The 27,150-nt window shown below is 32.2% G+C and overlaps 1 protein-coding gene across 2 annotated transcripts in view; it reads right to left on the reverse strand.

The window, feature by feature from the left end:
* The window catches only part of Tusc3 (tumor suppressor candidate 3), a 232,246-nt gene that overhangs the window by 72,543 nt on the left and 132,553 nt on the right, over positions 1–27,150 (reverse strand). The window lies entirely within an intron of this gene.

Here is a 27,150-nt window from a genome sequence, read left to right on the forward strand (position 1 = left end):
GGGACAAGCCTTCTTGTAAGACATCATCATAAGATGATTAAGATAAAGTGACTATGGTTTTAATTTGCATTTCTCTGATTGATTGCTAGAGATGGTGAGCATTTTTTCTGTGTACTTGTTGATTGATTGTATATCCTCCTCTGTGAAGTGTCTGTTTAGATCCTTGGACCATTTGTTGATTGGGTTATTCGTTTTTTTGTTGTTTAACTTTTTGAGTTCTTTATATACTCTAGAGATTAGTGCTCTATCTGAAGTGTGAGGGGTAAAAATTTGTTCCCAGTATGTAGGCTCCCTATTTACCTCACTTATTATTTCTCTTGCTGAGAAAAAAACTTTTTAGTTTGAATATGTCCCATTTGTTGATTCTTGATTTTAACTCTTGTGCTATACATGTATTAAGGAATTTGGAGCCCGACCCCACAAGATGGAGATTAGGGCCAACTTTTTCTTCTTTAGATGCCGAGTCTCTGGTTTGACTCCTATCTCGTTGATCCATTTTGAGTTAACTTTTGTGCATGGTGAGAGAAAGGGATTCAATTTCATTTTGTTGCATATGGATTTCCAGTTCTCCCAGCACCATTTGTTGAAGATGCTATCCTTTCTCCATTGCATACTTTTAGTACCTTTGTCAAATACCATCTCACTCCAGTAAGAATGGCAGCCATTATGAAGTCAAACAATAACAAGTGCTGGCGAGGATGAGGGAAAAAATGTAGACTTGTACATTGCCAGTGGGACTGCAAATTGGTGCAGCCAATTTGGAGGGCCGTATGGAGATTCCTTGGAAAGCTGGGAATGGAACCACCATTTGACCCAGCTATTTCCCTTCTTGGACTATACCCAAAAGCCTTAAAAAGAGCATACTACAGGGATACAGCTACAACAATGTTCATAACAGCACAATTCACAATAGCTAGATTGTGGAACCAACCTAGGTGCCCTTCAACAGATCAGATGAATGGATTAAAAAAATGTGGCATTTATACACAATGGAATATTACTCAGCACTAAAAAATAACAAAATCATGGCATTTTCAGGGAAATGGATGGCACTAGAGCAGATTATGCTAAGCGAAGTTAGTCAATCCCTAAAAAACAAATGCCGAATGTCTTCTCTGATATAAGGGAGGTGACTCAAAACAGAGTAGGGAAGAGCATGAGAAGAAGATTACCACAAAACAAGGAAAAGAGGTGGGAGGGAATGGGAGGGAGAAGGGGAATTGCACCGAAGATGGAAGGAGACCCTCATGGTTTCACAAAATACATATACAATGGTGTGAGGGGGAAGGGGAGAAAAAAAAAGAGAGAGATAAGTGTCATAGTAGAATGGATAGAGAGAGGTGATGAGAGGGGAGGGGACGGGGGATAGGGAGGACAGCAGAATACAACTGACACTAGGATTGCTATATGTATATACATGTATGTATAACTAATGTGATCCTGCAATCTGTACATGTGGAAAAATGAGAATTCATACCCTATTTGAATCAAATGTATGATATGTCAAGATCATTGTATTGTCTTGAGCAACTAATGAAAAAAAAAAGATAAAGTGACTGTGAATCTGGGCTCTGCAATTAGGCAGATCTAGGTTGCATAAGCTATTTAAGCTCTCTGAAAAAGAGTTCCTTTATTTGTAAGTGGGGATAATAGTGAGTATTTCATAAAAGGGTAAAGACTGAAAAAGATAACATGAAGCTTTTAATATTAGAGGGAGTCTGTCATCATCAACATTCACATTCTCAGCTAGGTTATGCTTTTGTAGAAGATATATTTAGATGGCTCACACAAGAATTTTGTCAGGAGCTAAATTCTGATGGGGAAAGTAAAGAGTAAGGAAGAACAACAATTTGAGAAGATGTAAAATACATCCAAGAAGATGGATTAACTAGATCCGGTTTAATAAGTCAAAGCAGAAAGAGGAAATATGTGAAAAAGCCAACACATAAAATCCTTCTTCTCTAGTAATATTTGTTATCATCTCATACTTTCAGATTTTTAGCTTTCTTCCAATCTTTTTATTTTCTAATAAAATTACAGATTTATATATTGCTGTTGAGCTAATATACTAAAAGAACACCCTACCACCACCACCACCACTGGTTCATTTAGCTATTCAATGAGTACAAATTTGTTACCTGACCTCCCAAGTTAGAGTATGTTGTCTGTCGTATTCCTTCTTAAACTTAATGCAATCTGTATTTGGCTGCCCTCTCTTTTTCTAGTCACACTATCTTTCCTGAGTAGTACACATTTTTATTTATGTATTCCAATCTTAATGATCACCTATCAGGTAGAGTACTTTCTACTCCTTTTATAACCAATTCAAATGATTTATCAAATTTAAGTTAAGTACCTCTTCTCAATTAAGCTGTTTATAGCACTACACTCCATATAGATTTTTTCCTAATTTGAAACTCTGTTATATTTACAAGTCAGAATCACTAGGTGCATACTTACTTATATGCTGATTTGAATTGTTTCATTTTTATTAGTTTCATGATTATAAATGTTTCAAAACATTCTTGAAATGGGATCTATAATTATGATCTCTAAAATATTTTGGATAATGCTAGAGAGAAAATATAACTAAGTTTAGAATGACTGTTCATCCAAATTCTCTATCTAAAATATCAGTGCTATGCTTTTCCTTCCCACAAAAATTCTTAATTACAGCAAACATTATCTACTTGTATCCCCAAATCATTACAATCCTTTCTTAACTTTGATTATTTAAGTATCTATGGAGTTCCATAATTGCTGCTGTAGCATCACTACAACACTTTTTGTTCATGATTCCATCAGCTGCTGCTTCAGTATCCAAATTAATCTTTCAGTCATCGGACTTGTAGGGACACTCAGAGAAACACAGAGCTGTTTTGTGAACATGGAGGCAGATATTGGATTGATGCATCAACAAGCTAGGAAATGCCAAGAACTGTAAGCAATTATCAGAAAGTAGGAGAGATGCATGGGATGGTTTCTTCCTCAGAAACTACATAAAGAACCAACACCGCCAATATCTTGATTATACACTTCTAGTCTTCTGAACTGTGAAAACAAATTTCTATTGTTTTAAGGTACTCTGATGTGACAGTTCTAGGAAATTAATATATTCTGTTATCCACTTTCTAAATTCATACTTAAGTTTAAAGATCTGTGATTTTCCATTTCCTTTTTGTTTTCTGCAGATTGATCCAGGCAGTAAGCTATTGTTCCATATTTGCTCCCACAGAAATATATTCAACTTGATACTTGCAACTGTTACTGAATTGCATGGTTGTTTTCTGTTTATATGTCACTTCCTCTATAACTATGTCTAGAAAAATGACTCACTGTTCCATTATTTAGTGGTGCTTGAGATAATAGAGCATCATAAATTACTTACTGAAATATAACAAAGTATATGTTCCTTATCAATTCTTATACTGTATTGAATCACTGAAAAGACAGATAATAGGAAGAAATTATCATTACAATATTTATCACAAAAGATCAAGAGAGAAAACAGAAGTCCAACAACCTTAACCTAATATCAGATTTTATTTTTCCTTGTGGTGTTGGGAATTGAACCCAGGGCTTCAAACCTACCAGATAAGGGACTTACAGTTGAGTAATATTTCCATCCTGTTTTATTTCATTCATTCATTTTTAAAGGAGTTTCCCCAAGTTGCCCAGATTGGCCTGAAACTTAAGATCCTATGTTGTTAGCCTTTTTGAGTATGTGATATTACAGGGTCCCAGATTTTTTAAATATACATTTTAAAGCTCATTGAAAATCACTTGGAATAACGTTTTTCAGACACATATGTGTTCACATTAACCTGTTATCTAATTTAATTACTTTATGAAAGAAGGCAAATCTTAAAAATGCCATGTGATACAAAATTAGGTTAGTTTGATAAACTTTCAATATACTACTGAACAATGGTATTAAGCTATAAGTGACATAGTAACTCAAAAAACAATGAAGCCAGTATTTAGAAAAAAATATGGAGCCTACAATACACAACACACACACTTTTGACAATAAGTGATTGATACTTCATACAATAAAATAAGCAAAACCAATACTCTTCCCGTTATTATTATTTTCATGTATTCTGAATGGCTGAATTAATTTTGTATGTTTCCCTACAAGGTGATTTCCCAAATTTAAAAGCATAAAATGTACAAAAAAGAATAACATTGATAACTCAGTACACGTTTATTGAGAAGGAATTTACTTCCTAAAATGTTGAAACTGTTATAAAAATGGAAATCTGTTCAGAAGATGTTCATTATTATATCTTGTTCTTGCACAATTGGGAGTTCAATGTAGTTCATGTTTCATCCATATAGAAGGCATACTTATGATTTTACTTTCCAATTACACAATATTTATCATTGTATTCACATTATATCACAATCCACATTTCAGTATGATCATAATGAAACTGGATATCTTCTGAAAACATTGATAATACTGTTACCTTTTTTCCCACTCTTGAAAACATAATTTTAGAGTGGTACTTTTTATATTGACATTTCAAAACCCATTTAAGCATCAACATTATGACACCAGTATCTTTGAATGATAAAAGCACAGTCATAAAGGTTGAAGTGTACTTTCTTAATTAGCTTACTTAGAACCAGTATTTTATTTTTTAAAATATTTATTTTAGTATCAAGGATTGAACCCAGGAGCACTTAGCCACTAAGCTAATCCCGAGCTCTTCTTATTATTTATTTATTTTTTATTTTAAGACACGGTCTCACTAGGTTGCTTATAGCTTTGCTAAGTTGCTAAGTCTGGGTTTGAGCCTGTGATCCTCCTGCGTTAGCCTCCTGAGCTGTTAGGATTACAGATATGTGCTACAGCACCTGGCCTAGAACCAATATTTTAATATGTAATTGGATGTTCTTGTCAGATTGAATATTATGAGAAACTTTTGTTTCATTTCCTAGGGAAAACACTTTAAAATGGAATGTTACTTATGAGAAATGACATTTTTTCCTTTTGCTTCTTTAACTGGATTACTGATTACAATAAATACAAAGAATGCTACTACTAGGCTATGAAATGAAAATGAGCAACAGATATATAAACATCCATCGATATATACCATATATATAATATACACCTTAATAATCATTTTTATTCAATGAAAATTCAGGAAAGCACTATACAATATTATACTATATAGGACTAAAACAACAGGCAAAATGCTCCTGTCTCTAGATTACACTCTGGAACAATTAGGTGCAAAAGATAACTATTTCTGTAGACTTACTACTAAAATTTAAGAGATTCAACCATCTACAGTATGAGTATCTTTAAACATTTAACTGGAAACCAGAATCCAAAGTGCTTATATTTAAGAAAATAATCAGTAGAAAGTGGATGAATGAAATATAATCTCTTTTATGTCACAGGATAGACATTTCTCAAGGTTTACAAGCAGGAAGAGGAATACAGATTGACCTGATATGAAATAAGACTTAGATGAAATAAGACTAAGAGCATAGATTACAGCAGAAAATCTATTTTCATAATATCTAAAAAATAGAACTGTCTGAATGTGATCCGTATGCCATCACCAAATTTATCAGAGTTCACAAGGCCCCAGTCTATAGTACACATGCCAACCCACACTCCTGCCCAAACCATGGCACCTTACTATCACCTTAACCTCATGTATCACTCTCTCCTTTACTCTCTTCACTACAACTGTATTACCTTCCTTGCAAGTCCAAAAACATAGTTAAGAATATGTCTACCTCAGGACCTTTGCACTTAGTGAATCCTTTTCTTCAAGATACCAATACAAATCACACTCTCATTTCCTTCAAATCTCAGCCTAACTGACTCCTTTTCAGATAGGCCTTCTCAGAACACTATTTAAAAACAAAACAAAAAACAAAACAACAAGAACACTTTCCCAAATTTCCTAGCACTCTGCTTTCCTCACAAAGTACTTACTACCATCTGCCACATTTGCTTTTCTACTGTCTGTATCCCCTAGCTAAAATAAAAATGTTTAGAGGATTAGAACTTTATCTATTTTGTTCATCACCTAATTGGCAGTGCCTAGCCAAGAATGCTTAGCAGCTTGACTAGAAAAATATGTGGCACACAGCAGGTACTCTTTAAACTTCTGTGGAAGGAATAAATGAATAAAAAAATGAATATGAGGTTGCCCAAAGTGCCATTTTCAGCATGGCTTAAAAATATAAAATACACATGTTAAGAACAAGACTAAAACTTCAAATTTTCCAACTCAATTGTAGTACATAGTACATTAATTTTGAAAAAATAAAATCCCATGCAGAATACTTCAGAAAAGGAGATGCGCAGAATTGTTGGAATACATACTGTTGTTTTAATTTTATGTCCACAATATTCTATTCTATATCTAATTAGGTTCAAGTCACATATCTCTTTAACGTTTGTACTACTGTGCCCTGTTATTTCTTCTGCAACAACCTTGAATTCTAAAGACTTCAGAAGACACTTTCTTCTCTAATAATAGCAAGTGATGCAACTAAAATGAGATTCTGCAATCATTTGGGGAATCAACATGCAAGAATTGCAGCAGTCTTCCCTCTACTAGGGTCAAAAATAAATAATAATAAGACAGTTTCAATACTGCCTCTTTACACAGTTATTTTCTATTTCAAGAAGAGAAAGACTAGTGGAGTTAAAAGGTGGAGTACCTCACCCTTACCAAAGGACAAAGAATTCTTTTAATAATATACCACAAATCTATATGCATGTGGGATTCTGCTGACAATACTTTGTAGTATCTTTATTGAAACTGCTAACTCACTGTTGGAAATTACTTCAGGAATACAATTCTTTTTTTCTCTTGTAACTTGTAGCAGTCTAATTTTTACTCACACAAAATCATTACAAACACTTTCTTATAACATTCACTTTTAGACAGTACAGACAGAAAGAAAACAGCAACTGTTCTATGCTCTATTAGTAAACAGGGAAGATACACTTCTCAGCATCACCCACCTGAACAGTTTCAACTGATCTTTCTGGAATTTTGTTGCTTCCATCTCTGATCTACCTAGTAATGCTGAAACCACATGAACCATGAGTTTATAGTCTGATGTAGCTATTAGAAAAGCTAAAGGAAGTTAGCTTTGTTGCTTGTTTTGTTATTTTAAGTAATATAAGTTCCAATACCCAGAAAGAAAGATGGTTATTTCCTTTCCTCCCTGATCAGAACACATCTAGAAATATAATTCAGCTGGAACACTGCAGTTATTAAGAGTGGCATTAACAAACCAAAGAGTAAAATGGATAAAAGAAACCCAGGATGGAGAAGCTTTAGAAATCAACATAACAACTTAAGAAAACAGAAATAGACATATAGAAAACTAGAGTCCAGCATGATAAACTAAACTAAAACATTTGCTTAGCTGAAATGAGAAACTTAGAAGGCATTTATCCTACAAGTTTCCAGAAAAGGTGAAGAGAGAATTATAAAGGATTTCAAGGCAAGTTTCACCTTAACGTAAGAAATATTTTCCAAAAAATAAAGCTTCCTAAAGCTAAAAGTGGTGTCTCATGAGAAAGCAAGTTTCCTGTCACTTAAATTGTTTAGGAGGCGCAACAACTATTGTTCAATGTGGATGCTGTAAAAGGCTTTATTACAAGTAGAGGCTTCTTTCTTTGTACTTACAGAGTCTTTTCCATCTATTAAGATCTATGAAAAATCTTGAAGATAAATGCCAAAGTAAAAGATACAAAAATAAGCCCCATCTGCCCTTGAAAAGCAAATCTCTTTATTTTTACTCCATAAACACTCTGTTCATTCCTTATATAATGGCTCTTCCATTTCTCATCACAATGCCATTATCTTGTTTGCAGCCTTAATAACCTGAAATTCATCAACAACCTCTTAACTTATCTCTGAGAACTGAGACCATCTGTGTCAACATGACTTAGTGGTTTGTTCAAGGAAATCTTTGCCTGGCAAAGATAAGACTATAAACCAAAGAAATAACCTCACTGTATGCTTCAGGAAATTTGTACACATCAATTTATCATAGACAATAGTCCACATACCTAGATAAACAGCTTACTTTAATATCCTCACCTTACAGTTCAGCAAACCTAAACTATTATACCATAAAATTTCCCTAATCCATATCAGTTGCCTGCCTTGAAAAACCCACCTTAAACAATTCAGTCCCAGTTCCCACAGATATCTAAAGTTCCTACTTCTACTTCTTACTTTTGAGTCACTGAAGGAAAAAAAAAATTCTTAGTGAGTTCTAATACAATTTAGCTTTGCTTTATTAACAAAGTGTTCTGTTGATATTTTGGAAAGTTAAACATCTCCAGTACCTGCTGCTTTCCAGAATCAACATTCTCCTGCCCCCAAACACCTATTATACCTGCTATAAAACTAACTCTCTTCCTAAAACTCCACTTTTAATATATTATCCAATGACTTGGATTTTTTTTTCATGGATGAAGGGGGTTACCAGAGATTTACACTCAACCACTGAGCTACATCCCCAGCCATATTTTGTATTAGCTCCTTGCCATTGGTGAAACTGGATTTTAACTTGTACTCCTCCTGCCTCAGCCTCCTGAGCCTCTGTGATTACAGGTGTGCAACACTGTGGCCAACTGATTTAATTTTTAAAAAAATTTTTTTAAGTTGTCAATGGACTTTTATTCTATTTTTTTACTTATTTATGTGTGGTGCTGAGGATCAAACCCAGTCCCTCACACATATGAGTCAAGCACTCTACCACTGAGCTACAGCCCCAGCCCTTGACTTAAATTTTAATACTAAAAAATATATACTCACAAAGCATCATAGTCCATTTTGGGCATAAAAGAATACACAAGACTGGGTAATTTAAAAAGAATAGAGATTTATTTCTTATAGTTTGGAGGCTGGGAAATCCAAGTTCAATAGGCTGCCATCTAGTGAGGGCCTTTATGCTATATCATCCCATGAAGGAGTGTAGAAGTGCAAGAAAGAGAAAAAGAAGGCAAAATTTATTTTTATAACAAATTCACTCTCACAACAATGAACCTACATTAATCCATGCACCAGGTCAGAACCCTCTTGACCAAATCACCTCTTTAAGTTCCAACTTTTCAACAATGTTGCAGGGGGGATTAAATTTGCAATATATGAACTTTAGGGGAAACAAACTGTAGCATAAATATTTAAAAATAATCTTTAATTTCAAAAACATGATGTTAATTACAATGTTCAGAAATATGGTATGTAATTCTTTTGATAGAATTAAATTTGATGGAAAGTTCAAGCACAGGCAAATTATTGTGACAGAAATCACAACAGTGACTTCCTTTGAATAAGAGGAGTTGAAAATAGAAGAAGGTCTTAGGAAACTGGGGGGAAATAAGATGGTTGGTATCTGAATTATTATAGGGATATACACATTTATTTAAATATATATATAACATCTATGTATTACATTGTTTTAACATTCTCCTTCCATAAAAATTTGCACAAGCCATTTTAAGATTTCTAGTTCCAGATAAGGTTATCTACTTCCTCATTCATCTGGTTAAATACTGTCTAAACCCCTGGAAGATTCTGACATGTAGACAGAAAAAAAACATACAGGTCGTGACCTCAGGACCCAGCAACAACATTAGGAGCTCCTTGGCTCTTGGATTGGATAACATTATTAAAGAAGCCAGCAACACAGAAACACAAATGGACATAGATAAAGGGAGGTGGACTGCCACTGACCCTAATCTCTGCAGCTAAATTTCCAGAAAAGGGGTATCCTCACAAAACTTTAGACAAATACTGTAAAAGATACTTGACTCTTTTAGGAACATATTCTCTTAGGTATCTTCAACCCACTCTACTCTTACTTTAAATTATTTCATGATTTCCTAAAGTTCATATGATTAAGAGCAAATTATCACCTTTGCCAAGGTCCTTCATAATCTAGCACCAAGTTATCTTTCTAGCTTCACTTCTCAACATTCCCAGGCACTAATCACATCCAATTACTCTCTGTGGACTTTGCTCTTGGTCATATCTTGAATCTGCTTTCCACTTGTCCACGGAGAAAATTTTATTTTGCCAACCAAGCCTAAGAGACAGGGTCTTTCACTCCTATTCATTTTGTGCTCACATAGCCCTTCACTTGTATGTATGATTATGGCTCATGTCAAATTCTATAAGAAATAACCAGGCATTCATCTGCATCCTTGACTCAATTATGAACTTCTTGAATCCAAGAATTGAGCCCAGAAGATATACTCAACACAACATGAAAGGCAAAGAGAGATAAAAGAGAAATGAATTCAAGTATAAATATTTCCAGTGGGAACACATTCTGAAATTCACTGTCTGTTTATTAGATTCAAGGTCATGTGGAGTTGAAGAGTATTTGGACTCATAATTTCATCCTTCTGCTATCACTGCAATCCTGCTGTCTCAACCTCTATTTTTAATCTATGGAACATGCAAAGGACAAGGTATGCAAGTTCTACAACTAACAATGAATTATTTTCAAGTGTATACTATAAACAGATTGCAATATTAAAATGCCCTTTATTGGAGTTGGGGTTATGGCTCTGCAGTAGAGTACTCGCCTCGCATGTGCGAGACCCTGGGTTCGATCCTCAGCACCACATTAAAAAAAAAAAATTAAATAAACAAATAAATAAAGTAAAAAAAAAAAAGATTCAGAAAATTTTAAAAGTATATAAATAAAATAAAATAAATAAAATGCCCTTTATTCTGACTCAAATCCTGCTTATAAAAATGAGTTAGCAGGATATTATTCATATGTTTTAGTTGCTGCTTGTGTAATTCTTGTTTCTATAGCATTTGTTAAAAGGATAACCACATGTTCAAAAAAACCCAAAAAACTTTAAGAATCTGTTTTACCTCTAAGAACTTGATTTTTCAGTGTTTAGTTACTGCCTAGTGGAAGGTGGAAGTCTATTTACATTTCTTTGTAAACTTCATTAATTTTTCTAAAAAAGCCACAAAGCATTCCAATGGCTTCTATCTCTTACACAATTGGCTCATCTTCCAAAGTTTTATGTAAGATGGAAAATGTCATGTGCTACTGGGATCTAAAACTGATTGATAAATCCAGTCATAAATAAATAAGGAAGTAAGTTTCATTGTACATTTAAGCTTCTTCCTGGACCAAGAAAGCACTTGAAAATGCCTTTAGTATAACTTCATAATAAGTAATGAAATATAAACAACAACTCATCCAGGAGTTACTAAGTTAAATTATTGCTCATTATATATGCAAAATATTTTAATAAATACATAGTTATTTAAATATGTTGAAGATGATCCATGCTTTAAAAACTTAAATCATTAAACAATAAGCAAACTGTAGAACAATAATGGTTTCTAGTTATCAAAATTTAAACTATAAGCAATATAAGAACATAGTGAAGATGCAGTGCAAAGATATGAAAAGCATTTAATTTGCACATAATAATTAATGAGGGTACAACATAGAAAAAGTATCATAAATAAATACAGTGTCACATACTAAAGTTCCCCAACAACAAATATTACTGAGATATAACAGTTTCACCCAATTTAGATGCCACAGAAATTACTTGATAATAATGCAGACATTTCTTCTTCCTTAGTGGTATTGCCTTAGTGAGGCTAGAGATGGGCTGTATGAAAGGAAAATTTACTGGATAATTTTAAAGAATAAAAGAAAGTGGTATGGCACTGTAGGTACAATCTGATCTATTTGTAGTTACTATTAAATTTGTTAAAAAGTATGTAACATATTTTGTCAAATGTAATTTTGAACATGTGAGATGATGGAATTGTAGGAATTAGACTGCCTATCCAACTGAATTGATATGCATCATCCCTGAGAGAGCATAGATAAGATAAAATCTTACAGGATGACAGAAGCATTCCTAAAGATTTACAGATTATAATTTGAACTTGAAATCATAACTGAAAGATTTACCAACTATATAAATTGCATATCAAACTCAGACACAATATATAGTTACTACATATTTCATAATTTTTATTTTAAAGATGATTGTTTTCCATCTCTTAGTGAAAAATGACTATAATGTTACCCAATATTCATAACTTTTGAAAGATTCTTGCAAGACTTGATGTAGAATACAATAATTTTATTTTGGGAAGAAATAAAATATTGCTTTTCACAGTAATTGCTTTTGGGTAGAGAATTAAAACATTTTTTGCACATTAACATAGCAGCTCTGCTAGTACATCTATTATAAAATTCATTTGGGGAATGAGGCTTACTTTGAATATTACAAATTTCAAGGTTGTTTTTAAGTTATGCTTTCAGAGATCAAAGATTATAAGTTATAGTAAAGGCAAGCAATATTTTAAACTTTTAATATCATTTGATATATATTAACTATTTTGACACACAGTATCAAAAGTATCTTACATAAATATAGTTTCAGGTAAGTCTAAATGAAGTTACTTTTGGATAAACTTTTTAAAAAAACAGATAGATTTAGCATATGTAAAAAATAAACAATTACAACCTGAATTGGGTAAATTTTTAAGCAGACTAAACATAAATACTGTTATAGAGACAGAACTAATTTTTAAATAAACTCTATATTCTATGTAATCACTGTCTAGTTAGTAAAACAAAATAAATTTAAAGAACTTATTTTCTCAAATTACTCCCAAAACAAAAGAAGCAAAAGAAAACCTCAATCTTGTTATAAACATGTAGGGCAAAACAGACAATATTACATACCTAAGTAAAAAAGAAAATGTACATAATCCACTAGTCCTAGTTATCTTGGGTGAACATTCTTTGGAATCTTCACTTATTCCACAATGAATCCTCATGAAGAGGATTATAAAGATGAGTAAGCATTCTACTTCTGTGGTCAAAATGTTTTCATTTTATTAGTAGATATGATTATGCAAAAAGAAGATAAGATTAAAAATAACTATGACAAACAACTACCATGGACATTTAGCCCCACCCTAATTGCTAAAGATAAAAGCAGGGTCTCACACCTGCTATGTAAGTGTTCCACCAATAAGAAGCTACATCCTTGGCCCATACCATGGCCACTCAGAACAGAACTCTATATTTAGCCAAGGAGCTAAAGAATAACTATGTCAAGACAAAGACAATTGAACAATGACAGAGGAAGGGGACTTAAAAAGTACAAAGAGAGGAGGATTCCCATTACAAGATTACAATATTTATACTAAGCAAAAATGTGTTATTTGTTCATTAGAAACCAAAATTAAAACAAAAAATGCTTCATTCAGTCTTTTACCTGTATCCAATTCTACTGTATGCTTTATACTATTTTATCAAATAACTAAAAATGACACTAACGGTTTATAATGCTTGGAGGGATGAAATGAATGAGAAACAAAAGAGAAATCTATTGCTAAACTTTTAAATATTCAGTATGACTCTTGCAAGAATGAGACATTTCCCTAACGTATATCTATTACTTCGTCCATCCCATTAGTATTAATAATTATTCTAAAATTTTAGGGCTTCTTTTTTAACTAAAGCAATTTTGTCTACAACATAATCAAATCATACTATTTTTATGACTTTTTTAAATAGAAGAGGGACATTATATATTGACTCTCTGTTTTGATAATTATATATAATATATGAATTTATGGGGGAAAAAGTGAAAAGACTCCTTAGCCATATAAAAACACTAAAAAATATTTTAATGTAACCTAATACTTAAATTTTACACAAAAGTTTCTCTTTTTTTATTTAGACAGGGGTAATGTAGGTAATATAAATATGGAAATAGTTTTGAATATTTATTTATCTAACTTTATATAAAATTCACTGTATAGAATCAAAATGCTTGGCAAACATATATAGAGTAAGAAATAGTCTGAGTTACTGAAATTTCAGAGTCTTGCTTTTTAATTTCAAAGATATAACTTAAAAGTGCTTTTTTCAAAACTCCATATATATGCTTATTATGAATTATCTTCAATATAGTTGATCTTATTGATAGGCTTAAAAATATCTTTGTTCTTATAGACCACAGGATTCTATTTAGCACATTTCTCTTTCTAATTATTAAATAATTTTCTGATTGAAAAAAAATTAAATGACATGAACAGGTTAATAAGGAACTTATACCTTCTCTGTGGGAGGGCTAATTCTTCATTTTTTTGTTGTTGTTGTTCTTATACTTTCTCTTATGAACTCACATTTCTTCTAGATTTTCAGAGAATATTTAACTGCATTAGATGAAATTTGGCATATTAAAATGCATTCTCATTTTGTAGTTCGATAATGCCTGTGTGTATGAGATTCTGAGGTTTTAACTAAAAAGTACAAATGAATCTTAAAAGGAAAATTCTTACGTATAATTAAAATTCCTAAAAGGCTGAAATATAACTTGTCTTCTTGTTTGCAAATACTCAACTATTCAACTATTATTTATTTAATCTCTCTCATGTGTGAACTTCTTTATGAAGAGGTAAGGATATAAACCACAGGGCCTTCTTTTTAATTTATTAATCAGGTTATATGTAGCAACAGTTGAAAGGAAACAGTTTGTGGTAGCAACATAAGTTGGCAATCAAGATAAAACCAGAGTTTAGGATCAAGAGTTCCTAAAATTAATGATGACAAAGAAAGTCAAAACCAGGTGGAAGGCAGGCATACAGCCCAGCAACAGATGCTAGATATTAAGGCAAGGAATTTCATCAAACCCAATTAGGCAGGTAAAAATAGAAAAAATAAAAGGGAATATATATGGTAAACTTTCCAAGAGATCAAATGCAGGATTACATCAAGTAACCATGGTATTACATCCTACTACATGATATAATAAGTGAGATTCAAAAGACTGAGACTTTGTGCCCATCCGTATCATTCCATCTTCCCACTAGTGTGTGAGCTTCATGATATAGCTTTAATACCAGAAAAAATATAGTACCTAACATTTAATAGGCTCTCCACAATTTTTTTTGTATGAAAAAATAAGGAATGAATAAAAGAGAGGACAGAATCTCCATTCCAAATTCTAAGTTTTCTGCATATCTTTAGTGTGTCAATTACTCTCATCTTATCAGTTTTTCATTAAAAAACCAGGATAATGTAAATAACATTCTTTTTGTGGGTGGCAAAAATGTTAAAACTACTTAAGAGCCTTTATAAATATTTCCATTCAAAATATAACAATAATATCCAGTTTAAGTCTATATATTTTTCAATTTAAAACTAGACAAGGAATTATAGTACCCTTAATACATCCCTGAGATCTAGGATGTGCAAAATCCCTGAGGCATGAAAGTGTAGCACACTGGAGAAAGTGTAAGACTTTGGTGCTTACTAATGATAAATTCTAGATTAAATGAGCAGCATGACATTTCACAATAAATGCTTCTGCCTTTGTATGTAGAACACAACACTCAGTCTTAATCATAAATTAACTCCAATGCAGTGAAAAATTTTGGATTATGTATGGTAAACCCCTAGCAATCCTCAGGCAGCATCTAAACTACAAATTTCAGAAAACAAAAACAAAAAGAACAATAAGTTTGTTTACAGTGGAAGTTATAATGTAAGTATAAGCTTCACTGCATTGAGTGCATTTTTCTTTAAGATGATCCTTTTAATGGCGGAAAATGTTTTTATGTTTCATGTAACTATACAGTTGTATACTTACCCTTCAGCTACATAGTAATGACTAGTTTTGTGATGACTTTCATGCTGTTAAGTGGACCATTAGTACTTGGCTTGTGCCATTACATAGCATCTTAATAGCAACAAACAAATAAACTTGCAAATCAGCACAGCATCATACTGCATGCACTATTAATTTTCTTTACATTCTTTTATTCATTTACATTTAAGTTCAATGAAGTGAAGCTTAATATTTTCAGTTTTTTCTAGTCAGGTTTTATTTAATAATCGATATTTGATAATGTGAAGAATCACCAAACTTTAAAATACATTTAATTTTTATAAAACTAATAACTAAATGAAGACCCAAAAACATAATCCACAGTTTTTGAGTATATCTGTCTGGTATAGAAAGCTCAATCCAGTTAGAAAATTATTTAAAAAATTATTATTAAACAATAAGGGAAACATTATTCTATCTTTATGAAAGACAGAATAAGAAGCTCAGAGATGACACAGGTCTATATTGATTGTATAAAATATACATAATATACTTAATGTGAGTATATATGTTCCTGTATATATACATATTTATATAAAAATATATATTCCACCCACAAATGTGACTACAAACTCTGTGCTATTCTGATCATTATTTCTCAAGGATTCATTGTTGAAAAGTTGATCATAAAGTTAAAGCTCAGAGAACTGCAAGGGATAGCACTTCTGAAAAAACAATTCAAAACACAGATGCTACTGACAAAGCATCAATAACAAACCTTCAGTAAGGGAACAAATGATCTGTCTATATAAAGAATTGTTAAAATGTGTAGTAAGGATAAATTATTTCTGATATAGATCTTCTTAAATATGTATGCATTTTTAATACTATAAATGTTTTTTTAAATATTTAATTGATTTTATTTTTTAAATACAATACAGTGGAATGCATTACAATTCTTATTACACATATAGAGCACAATTTTTCATATCTCTGTTGGTATATAAAGTATGTTCACACCAATTCATATCTTCATACATGTACTTTGGATAATGATGTCTATCACATTCCACCATCATTGCTAACCCCTTGCCCCCTCCCTTCCCCTCCCACCCCTCTGCCCTATCTAGAGTTCGTCAATTCTCCCATGCTCCCCCTCCCTACCCCACTATGGGTCAGTCACCTTATATCAGAGAAAACATTTGGCATTTGTTTTTTTGAGATTGGCTGACTTCACTTAGCATTATTTTTTTCCAGCGCCATCCATTTACCTGCAAATGCCATGATTTTATTCTCTTTTATTGCTGAGTAATATTCCATTGGATATATATGCCACATTTTTTAATCCATTCATCTATTGAGGGGCATCTAGGTTGGTCCCACAGTTTAGCTATTGTGAATTGTGCTGCCATAAACATTGATGTGTCTGTGTCCCTGTAGTATGCTTTACTCTTACTGCTAAGAATTGCTTTAGCTGTTCCTTTGGGCATAGACTGAGGAGAGGAATAGCTGGGTCAAATGGTGTTTCCATTCCAAGTTTTCCAAGGAATTTCCATACTGCTTTCCATATTGGCTGCACCAATTTGCAGTCCCACCAGCAATTATGAGTGTGCCTTTTTCCCCACATCCTCGCCAACACTTATTGTTGTTCGTCTTCATAATAGCTGCCATTCTGACTGGAGTGAGATGATATCTTAGATTAGTTTTAATTTGAATTTCTCTAATTGTGAAAGATGATGAACATTTTTTCATATATTTTTTAACTGACTGTATCTCTTCTGAGAAGTGTCTGTTCAGGTCCTTGGCCCATTACACTCATAAATCAAAGGCATTTCTGTATATCAGTGACAAATCCTCAGAAAGGGAAATGAGGAAAATTACCTCATTTCCAATAGCTTAAAAAATAAAATAAAATACTTGGGAATCAACTTAACAAAAGAAGTGAAAGATCTATACAATGAAAACTACAGAACCCTAAAGAAAGAAATCAAAGATGACCTTAGAAGATGGAAAGATCTACCTTGCTCCTGGATAGGCAGAATTAATATTATCAAAATGACCATACTACCAAAAGAACTATACAGAGTTAATGCAATTCTGATCAAAATCCCAATGGCATTCTTCATGGAAATAGAAAAAACAATCATGAAATTCATCTGGAAAAAATAAGAGATCGAGAATAGCTAAAGCAATCCTTAGCAGGAAGAGTGAAGCAGGTGGCATCACTATACCAGACCTTAAACTATACTACACAGCAACAGTAACAAAAACAGCATGGTATTGGCACCAAAACAGACTGGTAGACAAATGGTACAGAATAGAGGACACAGAAACTAACCCACAAAATTACAATTATATTAGACAAAGGTGCCAAAAACATGCATTGGAGTAAAGATAGCCTTTTCAACAAATGGTGCTGGGAAAACTGGAAATCCATATGCAACAAAATGAAATTAAACTCCTATGAATGATTGTTTACCAGACATACATTATCTTTAAGAAGTAAAACTACAGTTGGTGAAATATTTTAAGTATTATTTGTTGCTGTTTTTTTCAGAGTATGCTATCTTTAAAACATACCAGTATGAAAATATGGCTTTATATGTATTTTTCCACTGTTTCGTAATATACTAAATAAAAAAAATCAAACTAGCATGTTATTGAGAGAGAGAGAGAGAGAGAGAGAGAGAGAGAGAGAGAGAGAGAATTTTTTTAATATTTATTTTTTAGTTTTTCGGTGGACACAACATCTTTGTTTGAATGTGGTGCTGAGGATCGAACCCGGGCCACAAGCATGCCAGGCGAGCGCGCTACCACTTGATCCACATCCCCAGCCCCAAATATGTATTTATTTTTTTTAGGTGTAGATGGACACAACACAATGCCTTTTATTTTTATGTGGTGCTGAGGATCGAACTCATCATTTTTTTACTTGGTTGACTTTTTTTGACAGCTGAAGTTCACTAGTGCCAGGAAAGTAATGCCTTCACCAGACAACTAGCACTCAAAAATGACTGATGATTGCTGGTAGATAAAAACCTCAGTTCTATCACTACTTGAGTGGGAAAGCTAGTGTGTTCTACACTGGCTTCAAGAGCACTCCTAGAAGAAATAAGCTTCAATGACTCACAATACTAACTGAATGGGTAACACTACTTTTGGCCCCCCTCTCTTCTGAGACTCAGTTTCTCCTTCCTCTCCCATATTTCTTTTATCTTCAATATAAACCACATTCACTTGAATCACTATCTTTGTATTTATTTGGGAAGGAACACATAAATGAAGACAGAAATATTTTAAATGTTAAAAAAGCACTCATACAGCCCACCCCTTCTCTGCTGCTCCACCCCAGGCCACTCATCCTCACTACCTATAGCTTCTGTCTTACTCTACCAACTCTTGTCTTTCCCAGGATTAAGTCTGGCACAGTCTGGTTTTATCAGACATAGCCTTCCCTCCTTATTCGATGGCACTAGTCTCCACCAGGTCTGTGCTGGCATTTTCCTCCTTGAACCAAACAAACCTACTACTAGATTTCATCTCATAAAAAATGATAAAGTAAGAAAAATAATATTAGACTAATTTTACAGAAGAACAGAAAGACTAAGTAACTTCCCCAAAGCAACACATTTGGTAAGAGGCAGAAGTTGGAGAAGAGCTCATTCCTGCTTTCCTTCCATCTGTTTCTCCTTGCCTATAGACTTCAAGACAAAGGAATAAGTCAGTCTTTCAAAAATGCCACAGCTTAAATCATGTTTACGGTTACTTTAGCAAGTCCATTTAAAAAGAAGTCATATTTTGTGATGACATTCAATATATACAATCTTCCTAAATATAAATTAAAGGTCAGCAAGATCCTAAGCATGGGTTATTTCACTCATTTTTTTTAAGAGAAAACAAAAGTCATGCCCTTTGGGTATATATACTAGATGTGATCTGATTTTGGCCACAAAATATATAAAACAAAATTATATCTAAAACTAACATATCCAAGGTTCTCCGAAGATCTAAAACCGCTTTGAACTTTCAATAATCTGACATTTTGGATGATTTTTCTGATATGTGCATGTGGCGCTGTTTGTACTGTGGGATATTTAACAGTATCTTGTCCTCTACTACTAACTATAAGTTGTAGGTATCTGTCCTTGCAGTTATGACAATCTAAAATGTATACAGCCACTACCAAACGCTCTGTGGTAGGGGCAGGGAACAAAATCATGCCAGGTCATATGACATTAGTTTTATATACCAAACACCCTTTCTACATTTCACAAAATACAGCCAGTCTTAAGGGCAGTAAAGTTTAATGTGGCTTTGGAACACAACTATTTATATCTACCTTGAAATTTTTATAAATGCGGAAAATTTAAGTTCTAATAACATTTATCTAGTGTTTCAGGATTCTGAAATTACCAAGAACAGAAAAATAACCATGAGTGGGAAACTTATGATTCTGAAACATAAATTAATAGTAATACACAGAAAGAGTCATGGCTTTTCATGTTTTGATTCAAAAGTGGAATCCACTGTCAGTTTATATAGAGCAAGTTTATTGTTCCAGTTCTGGTGTAACAGTTCATAACAGCACAAAGAAGAATACAAAACTCTCTGGTAAGATAAAGAAGACAGGACACACGACATGCAGCAATATTTCTGGAGAATAAGATGGATGAAAACTATGCTACTGCAAAATTTCATATGAATTTTGAAGAAGTTTATAAGCATAAAGAAACTGTATCTATGTTCATTTTAATAGATTTGAATGTTAATGGAAATTCTACTGCAATTGGGGATCTAAGCTTAGCTTTATTTTGTAATTGTGTTATCTGTGTTATAAGAAGAAATGCAGAAGTTTACGAAAATCTTAAGCCTGAAAATCTTTCTTCACCTGTTTGTCTTCAATCATTTTATAACATCACCTTGGGAATTTATACAGAATCATTTAATACATATATTTACAAGGCTGATTCATATACACACACACACACACACACACACACACACACACACACACACACACACATATATGAATGGTATTTGCTTGATGTAAGAAAGAACATTCAATCCTCAATGGCTTTTTATGTACTCTGCTTATAGTTTAAATGACTAGCTGGGATATTAATATTCTGCCCTTAATATTTCTCAATGCTTTATTACTTAATCCAGTAACATTCTCTTTAACCTATTATCTATGAACAGGTAGTTTACTTAACCACATTAACATATTCTTTCCTTTACAAGAAACTATAGTTCTATACTGGTGCCTTTTTTAGAATTTTCTAAATTTCCATGGTAATAAGCACATATTCGTTCTATGATCAGAAAATAAATTTAAAAAACAAAGGTTGAAATAGAAACAATCAAAATATATCAGAGAGAAAAACTTGGAAGAATCAGATAATTAGGGGGGAAAAAAAGCCTAGAACATGATGACAGATTTAAGAACTTATTCCTGACCTATCTTTAAGCCACCTCAAGGGTCTAAGTAGTCCTTACCTATGTGTTTTTAAAGGATCATATTAGTTAAGTTGTACAGGTATTACGACATGGATGTTTTTTGTTTTTGTTTTCTAGCTGTGCTGAAGATCAAACCTAGGGCCTCCCACATGCTACCTCATGCTCTACCACAGAGCTATACCCCCAGCCCTCTCTCACCATATTTAACTAGTATCCATACAGAAAATAGAAGGTATTATTGGATTCACAAGTTGTTCAGAATCTTTAGTTTTTTTGAACTTCAATCAAAATTTAAAAGACATAAGCATAAAGATTCAAACATTAATCATTTCTGCTAATAATATATTTAATATGTTTAAATTTATATATATATATTTAATAATATATTTAATAAATTTAATTTTAAATTTATATTTTGAAATAATTTGATATCATCAGTTTAATCCTGAGTAATTCTTAGTCACATTATAAGTTTCATAATTCTAATTCTGAATCTACTGCAATCTCATGGAATAATACTTTTTCTCATTTATAAAATACCTATTCTCCAAATCCATAGTACTTTTGCTTGTAAGATAATATATGTCAAAGTTCTTTATACATTAATTATGAGGACTACCAAGAATATGTCTAGTGCCTATAAAAGGTGAACAGAGGACAAAAATAAATGTGAGAGGTACTGAGTTAATTTAGGTTCCTTTATCTCTGAATATGTACTATATACATTTCCAAGTGAATAATATTGGATTTGGGAATTTACTAAATGCCTAATAAAGAAAAAAAAATTTGAACACAATGATAACAATCTCTCTTAATCATTGTAAACCATCAATTGAGTAGGTTTTATTATAAAACACCTATAAAAATATTTTTTGAAAGAGCTGAATTAGGTTCACTAAGATCAAACATTTTTTTAAAGCTTCTATTTAAAGCTTTTGTTTTAGGAAAAAATAAAAGAAAATATGACATAGAAAAAGTTCATATTTTAAGAATATAAAGTTGGATGAATTTTAACTGATCTCATGTATGTACCTATCACCTAGAACAAACAATAAGTTATCTAGAAGACCACTGATGTTACACTGTAATTACTTATCCAACCAGCTCAAAAGTAAGCACTTTTTTTGACTCTGAAACACAGATTATTTTGTTTGGTTTCTGAACTTAAATAAATGAAATTTGACAATAGATACATTTTTGTTTCTGGCTTTTTTCACTTGGCATTATAGAGATTCATCCTTATGGTTTTGTGAAAATAGCAGTTACTATTATACATGTTCCAATGTCTGAACACACTGGAATCTCTCTATCCTGCTATTTTGTTGTTATTATTTTTTGGGGGGGGTACCTGGGATTAAGCTCAGGGGCACTTGACCACTGAGCAACATCCTCAGCCCTACTTGATATTTTATTTAGAGATAGGGTCTCACTGAGTTGCTTAGCATCTCGTAGTTGCTGGGGAATGGGGGGGGGGGGTGTGCTGCAGATGTGGCTCAGTGGTTAAGTGCCCTGGGTTCAATTTCCAATACCAAAAACAAATAAATACTGAACCCTTATTTTACATGACATATAAAACTATATTCAAAATCTATGATAGACTTAAATATAATACCTGAAACTGTGATAAGAAAACAGAAGAACAGTTTCACAACACTGGTCCTGGCAATAATCTTTTTGGATATGAACACAAAAGTAAAAAATAGATAAGTAGGACCACATCAAACTGCATGACAAAGGAAACAAAGAATAAAGAGAAAAGGTGATCTACAGAATGGAAGGAAATATTTACAAATCACACATCAAATAATGGGCTGCTAACCAAAATATATATGGAATTCCTAAAACTCAACAGCAAAAAAACAAACAACTATATTTAAAATAAGAACAAAGAACTTGAATAGATACTTTTCCAAAGAATTAATACAAATGGCCCACATATACATAAAAAGCTGTTTGTTCAACATCAATAATCACCAAGTAAATGCTAATGAAAGTCACAATGAGATATCATCGGCATATACATTTGGAAGGCTATTATGAAATAAACATATACATAAGTGTTGGCAAGGTTGTGGATAAAAGAAAAGCATAGTACACTTTAGTGGAAGAGTAAAATAGTGCATCTAATGGGAAACAGTATGGAAATGTCTCAAAAAAGTAAAAGCAGAAATACTATATGACCCAACAATCCCACTTCTGTGTATTTGTCCCAAGTATTAAAATTAGAATTTCAAAGAGAAATCTGCACTCTTATACACACTGCAGTATTATTCACAATAACCAAGAAATGGGACAAACTAAATATCCACTAACAGGTGAATAAATAAAAATGTGGCATATACATATAATTGAATGTTTTTTTGGGAATTAAAAAGAAGGAAATCTTCATACGTGACATGGATGAAACCTGAAGACAAAATGCTAAGTGAAATAGCTTAGATACCAAAGGACAAAAAATGCAGGGTTCCACTTATTTAGGGTATCTAACAGTCAAAACTCAGAAGTAGAGAGTACTATGGTGATGGCTAAACACCTAGTACTTGTGAAATGGGGAAATATTAATACTCAAAAAGGAAAAACTCTCACAAGAAATATCCAGGAAATCTTGCTTATTGTTAAAAATGTTGTATTGTACACTTAAAATTTAAAGAGAGTAGATCTAATGTTAAGTGTTCTTGCTATAATTGGAAAAACAAAACACCTCACAAATACAGGAAAAACATGACACAAAATAACTCATCCCTACTCAGAATTGTTTTTAGAAACTATGTCTTCAGAGAAAGTGAGAAAATATTTCACGAAACTATGGAGAATCTGATAATGAAAATCTAACGCATTAAAAAAGTTCAGTAGTAAAGGACATAATTCTTCATTAATAGTTTTAGCATAAACTTCTCAATCCATTGAACATAAATCAAAATATAGTTGACATCAATCATTTAGCAAATCTGAAAAAAAAATTAGAATCCTATTGCTGCTTTAGGGGTATAATAATTATTATAAACTATAAATAAGTTTGCAAAATTTAGTACAAGGGCACTATAATTTAAATTTTATTTTTGACACCTAATAATTGTACATATTTATGCGACACAATGATGTTTTGATACATGTACTCCCTGTGTAATGATCGAATCAGGTTATTTAGCATATTTATTGACTCAAGCATTCATCATTGTGCAAGAATACTGCAAATCCTCTCTTATAGTTATTTTGGAACATACAATATTGTTAACTATAGTAACCCTATGGTTTAGGAGAACACCAGAACCTAGTCTTCCTAACTAACTATAATTTCATACACTTTTACCAATCTCTTCTCAACTCCTTCCCTGTTTTGTTTCCCCTCCCTAGCTTCTGGTAACCACTATTTTACTCTACTCCTATAAGCTCAACTTCTTTAAATTCTTTATTAAAGTGTTAACAAGATAAACAAACATATTTGAAAATTAGATTTATACATGAGGAAAATGGTTTTTACAGAAATTTTTATTTTATTATTATGGTTCTTTGTGTACCTTCAGAGTACCTTTTCTCAAGAGCCGTGCCAATCTTTCAAAATGGTAACATAAAAAGGTGAGGGGGATAAAATAATTTTCTTAATCAGTAAATGTTCCTTAAAAATAAATGTTCCTGTCACATTAAGGTTACTAACGAATTCATGTTGAATTCACACTGACATGCTGATCCTATCATTCACCTGACTAGTGAGTAAAAAATATTTTAAAGGTGAATTAACATAATACAACATAAGAAACAAAAATCTCCCATATGGGTCCACTATATACTAAAATATTTATTAAGGGTCAGCTTTTTCATGTTTTACAGATGAAAAACAGCTTAAGAGAAACTCTGTATGTTTAAGGATTTGACTAATAAGCATTGTTAGAAACATTAAAAATTATTCTACTAAAAGAAAGCTTACAATATCTAAATAGAATAACAATCTACGCATAAATATATATAAGAAAGGAGAGACAACACAGAAAGAAGGAATGAATCTCAGAGGAATGGTAGATTAGATGATATTTGAATGGTGGGCATGATTTTTTAAAAGTAATGAATACTCCAGAAATGGAAGCAGAAAAATAAATCATGCCTTTGGAGAACAATGAACAGTACAGATAGGCTAACACTGAGTTTCTCTACAAAGTAGCAGAGTATCAGGTTGAAAAAAAAATTATAATGGGCAGGAAACCAGGAGCCATTTAGGATTTCCAACTTAAGTGATAACTGAAATGCACATATATCACTATTATAATTACCGCAAAAGTATGCTTTAGGAATATTCATGTGATAGCCTAAAATATTCATTTACATAGCCTAGTGCCTGACATTCAGTAATCAATAGGTGGCTTTTGTTGTCATTATCAGTGCAAGTTTCATCATTAAAGCATACTTCAGTAAACCATATGCATGAGGACAGAGCCTCATGAACAAAACGGTGAAGAAAACAATGACAGAGATCACGTAGACATATTAAAATATTACATAAGAAAGTCGATCAATTTTATATATTTTAGTGAAATAGAAACATTAATAAAAAGAGTTTTTTAGCCTAAGATATGCTGTTCTAGAAGAATATTAAAAAATAATAAAGACTGTGGGGATGGGAAGGACGGTAGAATGAGACAGACATTATTACCCTATATCCTTGTATTATTACACTACTGGTGTGACTCTACACCATGTACAGCCAGAGGAATAAGAGGCTGTGTTTCATTTGTATACAATGTGTCAAAACACTGTCATGTATAACTAATAAGAACAATTTAAAATTTTTTAAAGAAATCTTACAGTTTAAAGACTTTTACACTGGATAGATAAAGATACAATTAATATATACCAAGTGAGTAATAATTATCATAGTTACATTGTTGTTTTTATATTATCTAAATTCAGCTTTTAAAGAAAAATTTGAAATTTGGAATGTAAAACTTTAAAATAAAATTTATTGCTTAACCAAAATTATATAAATCCTAATTCCCTTAAAACTAGTTTTTCTAAATAATAAAACTCAAGAGTAAAAAGCTTTTTTTATTAAAAAAAAAAAAAAAGCAGTAATGATGGGGCTGGGGTTGTGGCTCATTGGTAGAGCACTTGCCTAGCATGTGCGAGGCCCTGGGTTCGATCCTCAGCACCAGATAAAAATAAATAAATAAAATAAAGGTATTGTGTCCAACTACAACTAAAAAACAAATATTAAAAAATCAGTAATGATAAATTTATGAGATTTCCTAAACATACACATTTAAAAATATCATTAATATAACAGTGCCAAATCTTTGCATTGGTCCCATTTTTATATGATAGGAATATATCAGTGCCCAGAACAGACAAAAATCTGTGCTGTCAGGAGCTTATATATAATATTGGAGTCATGGTGAAAGACAACAGAAATGACACAAAATATGTAAATTAAAACATATTATAAGGTAATCAATGCTATTAAGGAAAAATAAAACAGGAAAAGGAGAAAGTGAGTATAAGGACTAGGGTGAAAGAGGAAGAAAGGACTTTTCAAACAGGGTGGTAGGGAATGGTATCACTGACGAGATTTAATTTATGGAGAAGATTTAAAAATAAGGGAATGATTTGTTGCTCCATAACTATCCAATTTCCTTTGTAATAACTTGATTTTAAATGTTGAAGGCATTTTGAAATCATTCTTCTCTTTATATAATGACATTTCAAAACCATCAACAATATAAAAGTCATGTGTGATTAACTTATGGCAGATGATTATCCATAGAGTCTAATGCTGACTGTAACTTCACCATCTATAGGAGACATCTGAAAATGTTTGCAAAAATGTTAAGACCAAATTGCTTATTATATAGTATAAGTGACTGCTATTCTGATAATATGCAATTAGTTCCTAAAACCTGATTAAGCTATCCCCCATCAAGGGATATCTACTGAAACATTTATATATGAAATGTAATGTAAGCACTCTTTCCAAAAACTCCAGCAGCAAGAGAAAAGAACAAAGTGGGAGAACAGATAAAATAAGTTTTTGTTTTTTTTTAAGTTAGAGAAAAATGTGTATTTTAAAAGTATTTTGAATCTTC

This window comes from Callospermophilus lateralis, chromosome 4 (assembly GCF_048772815.1).
Source record: "Callospermophilus lateralis isolate mCalLat2 chromosome 4, mCalLat2.hap1, whole genome shotgun sequence".
Taxonomy (NCBI): domain Eukaryota; kingdom Metazoa; phylum Chordata; class Mammalia; order Rodentia; family Sciuridae; genus Callospermophilus; species Callospermophilus lateralis.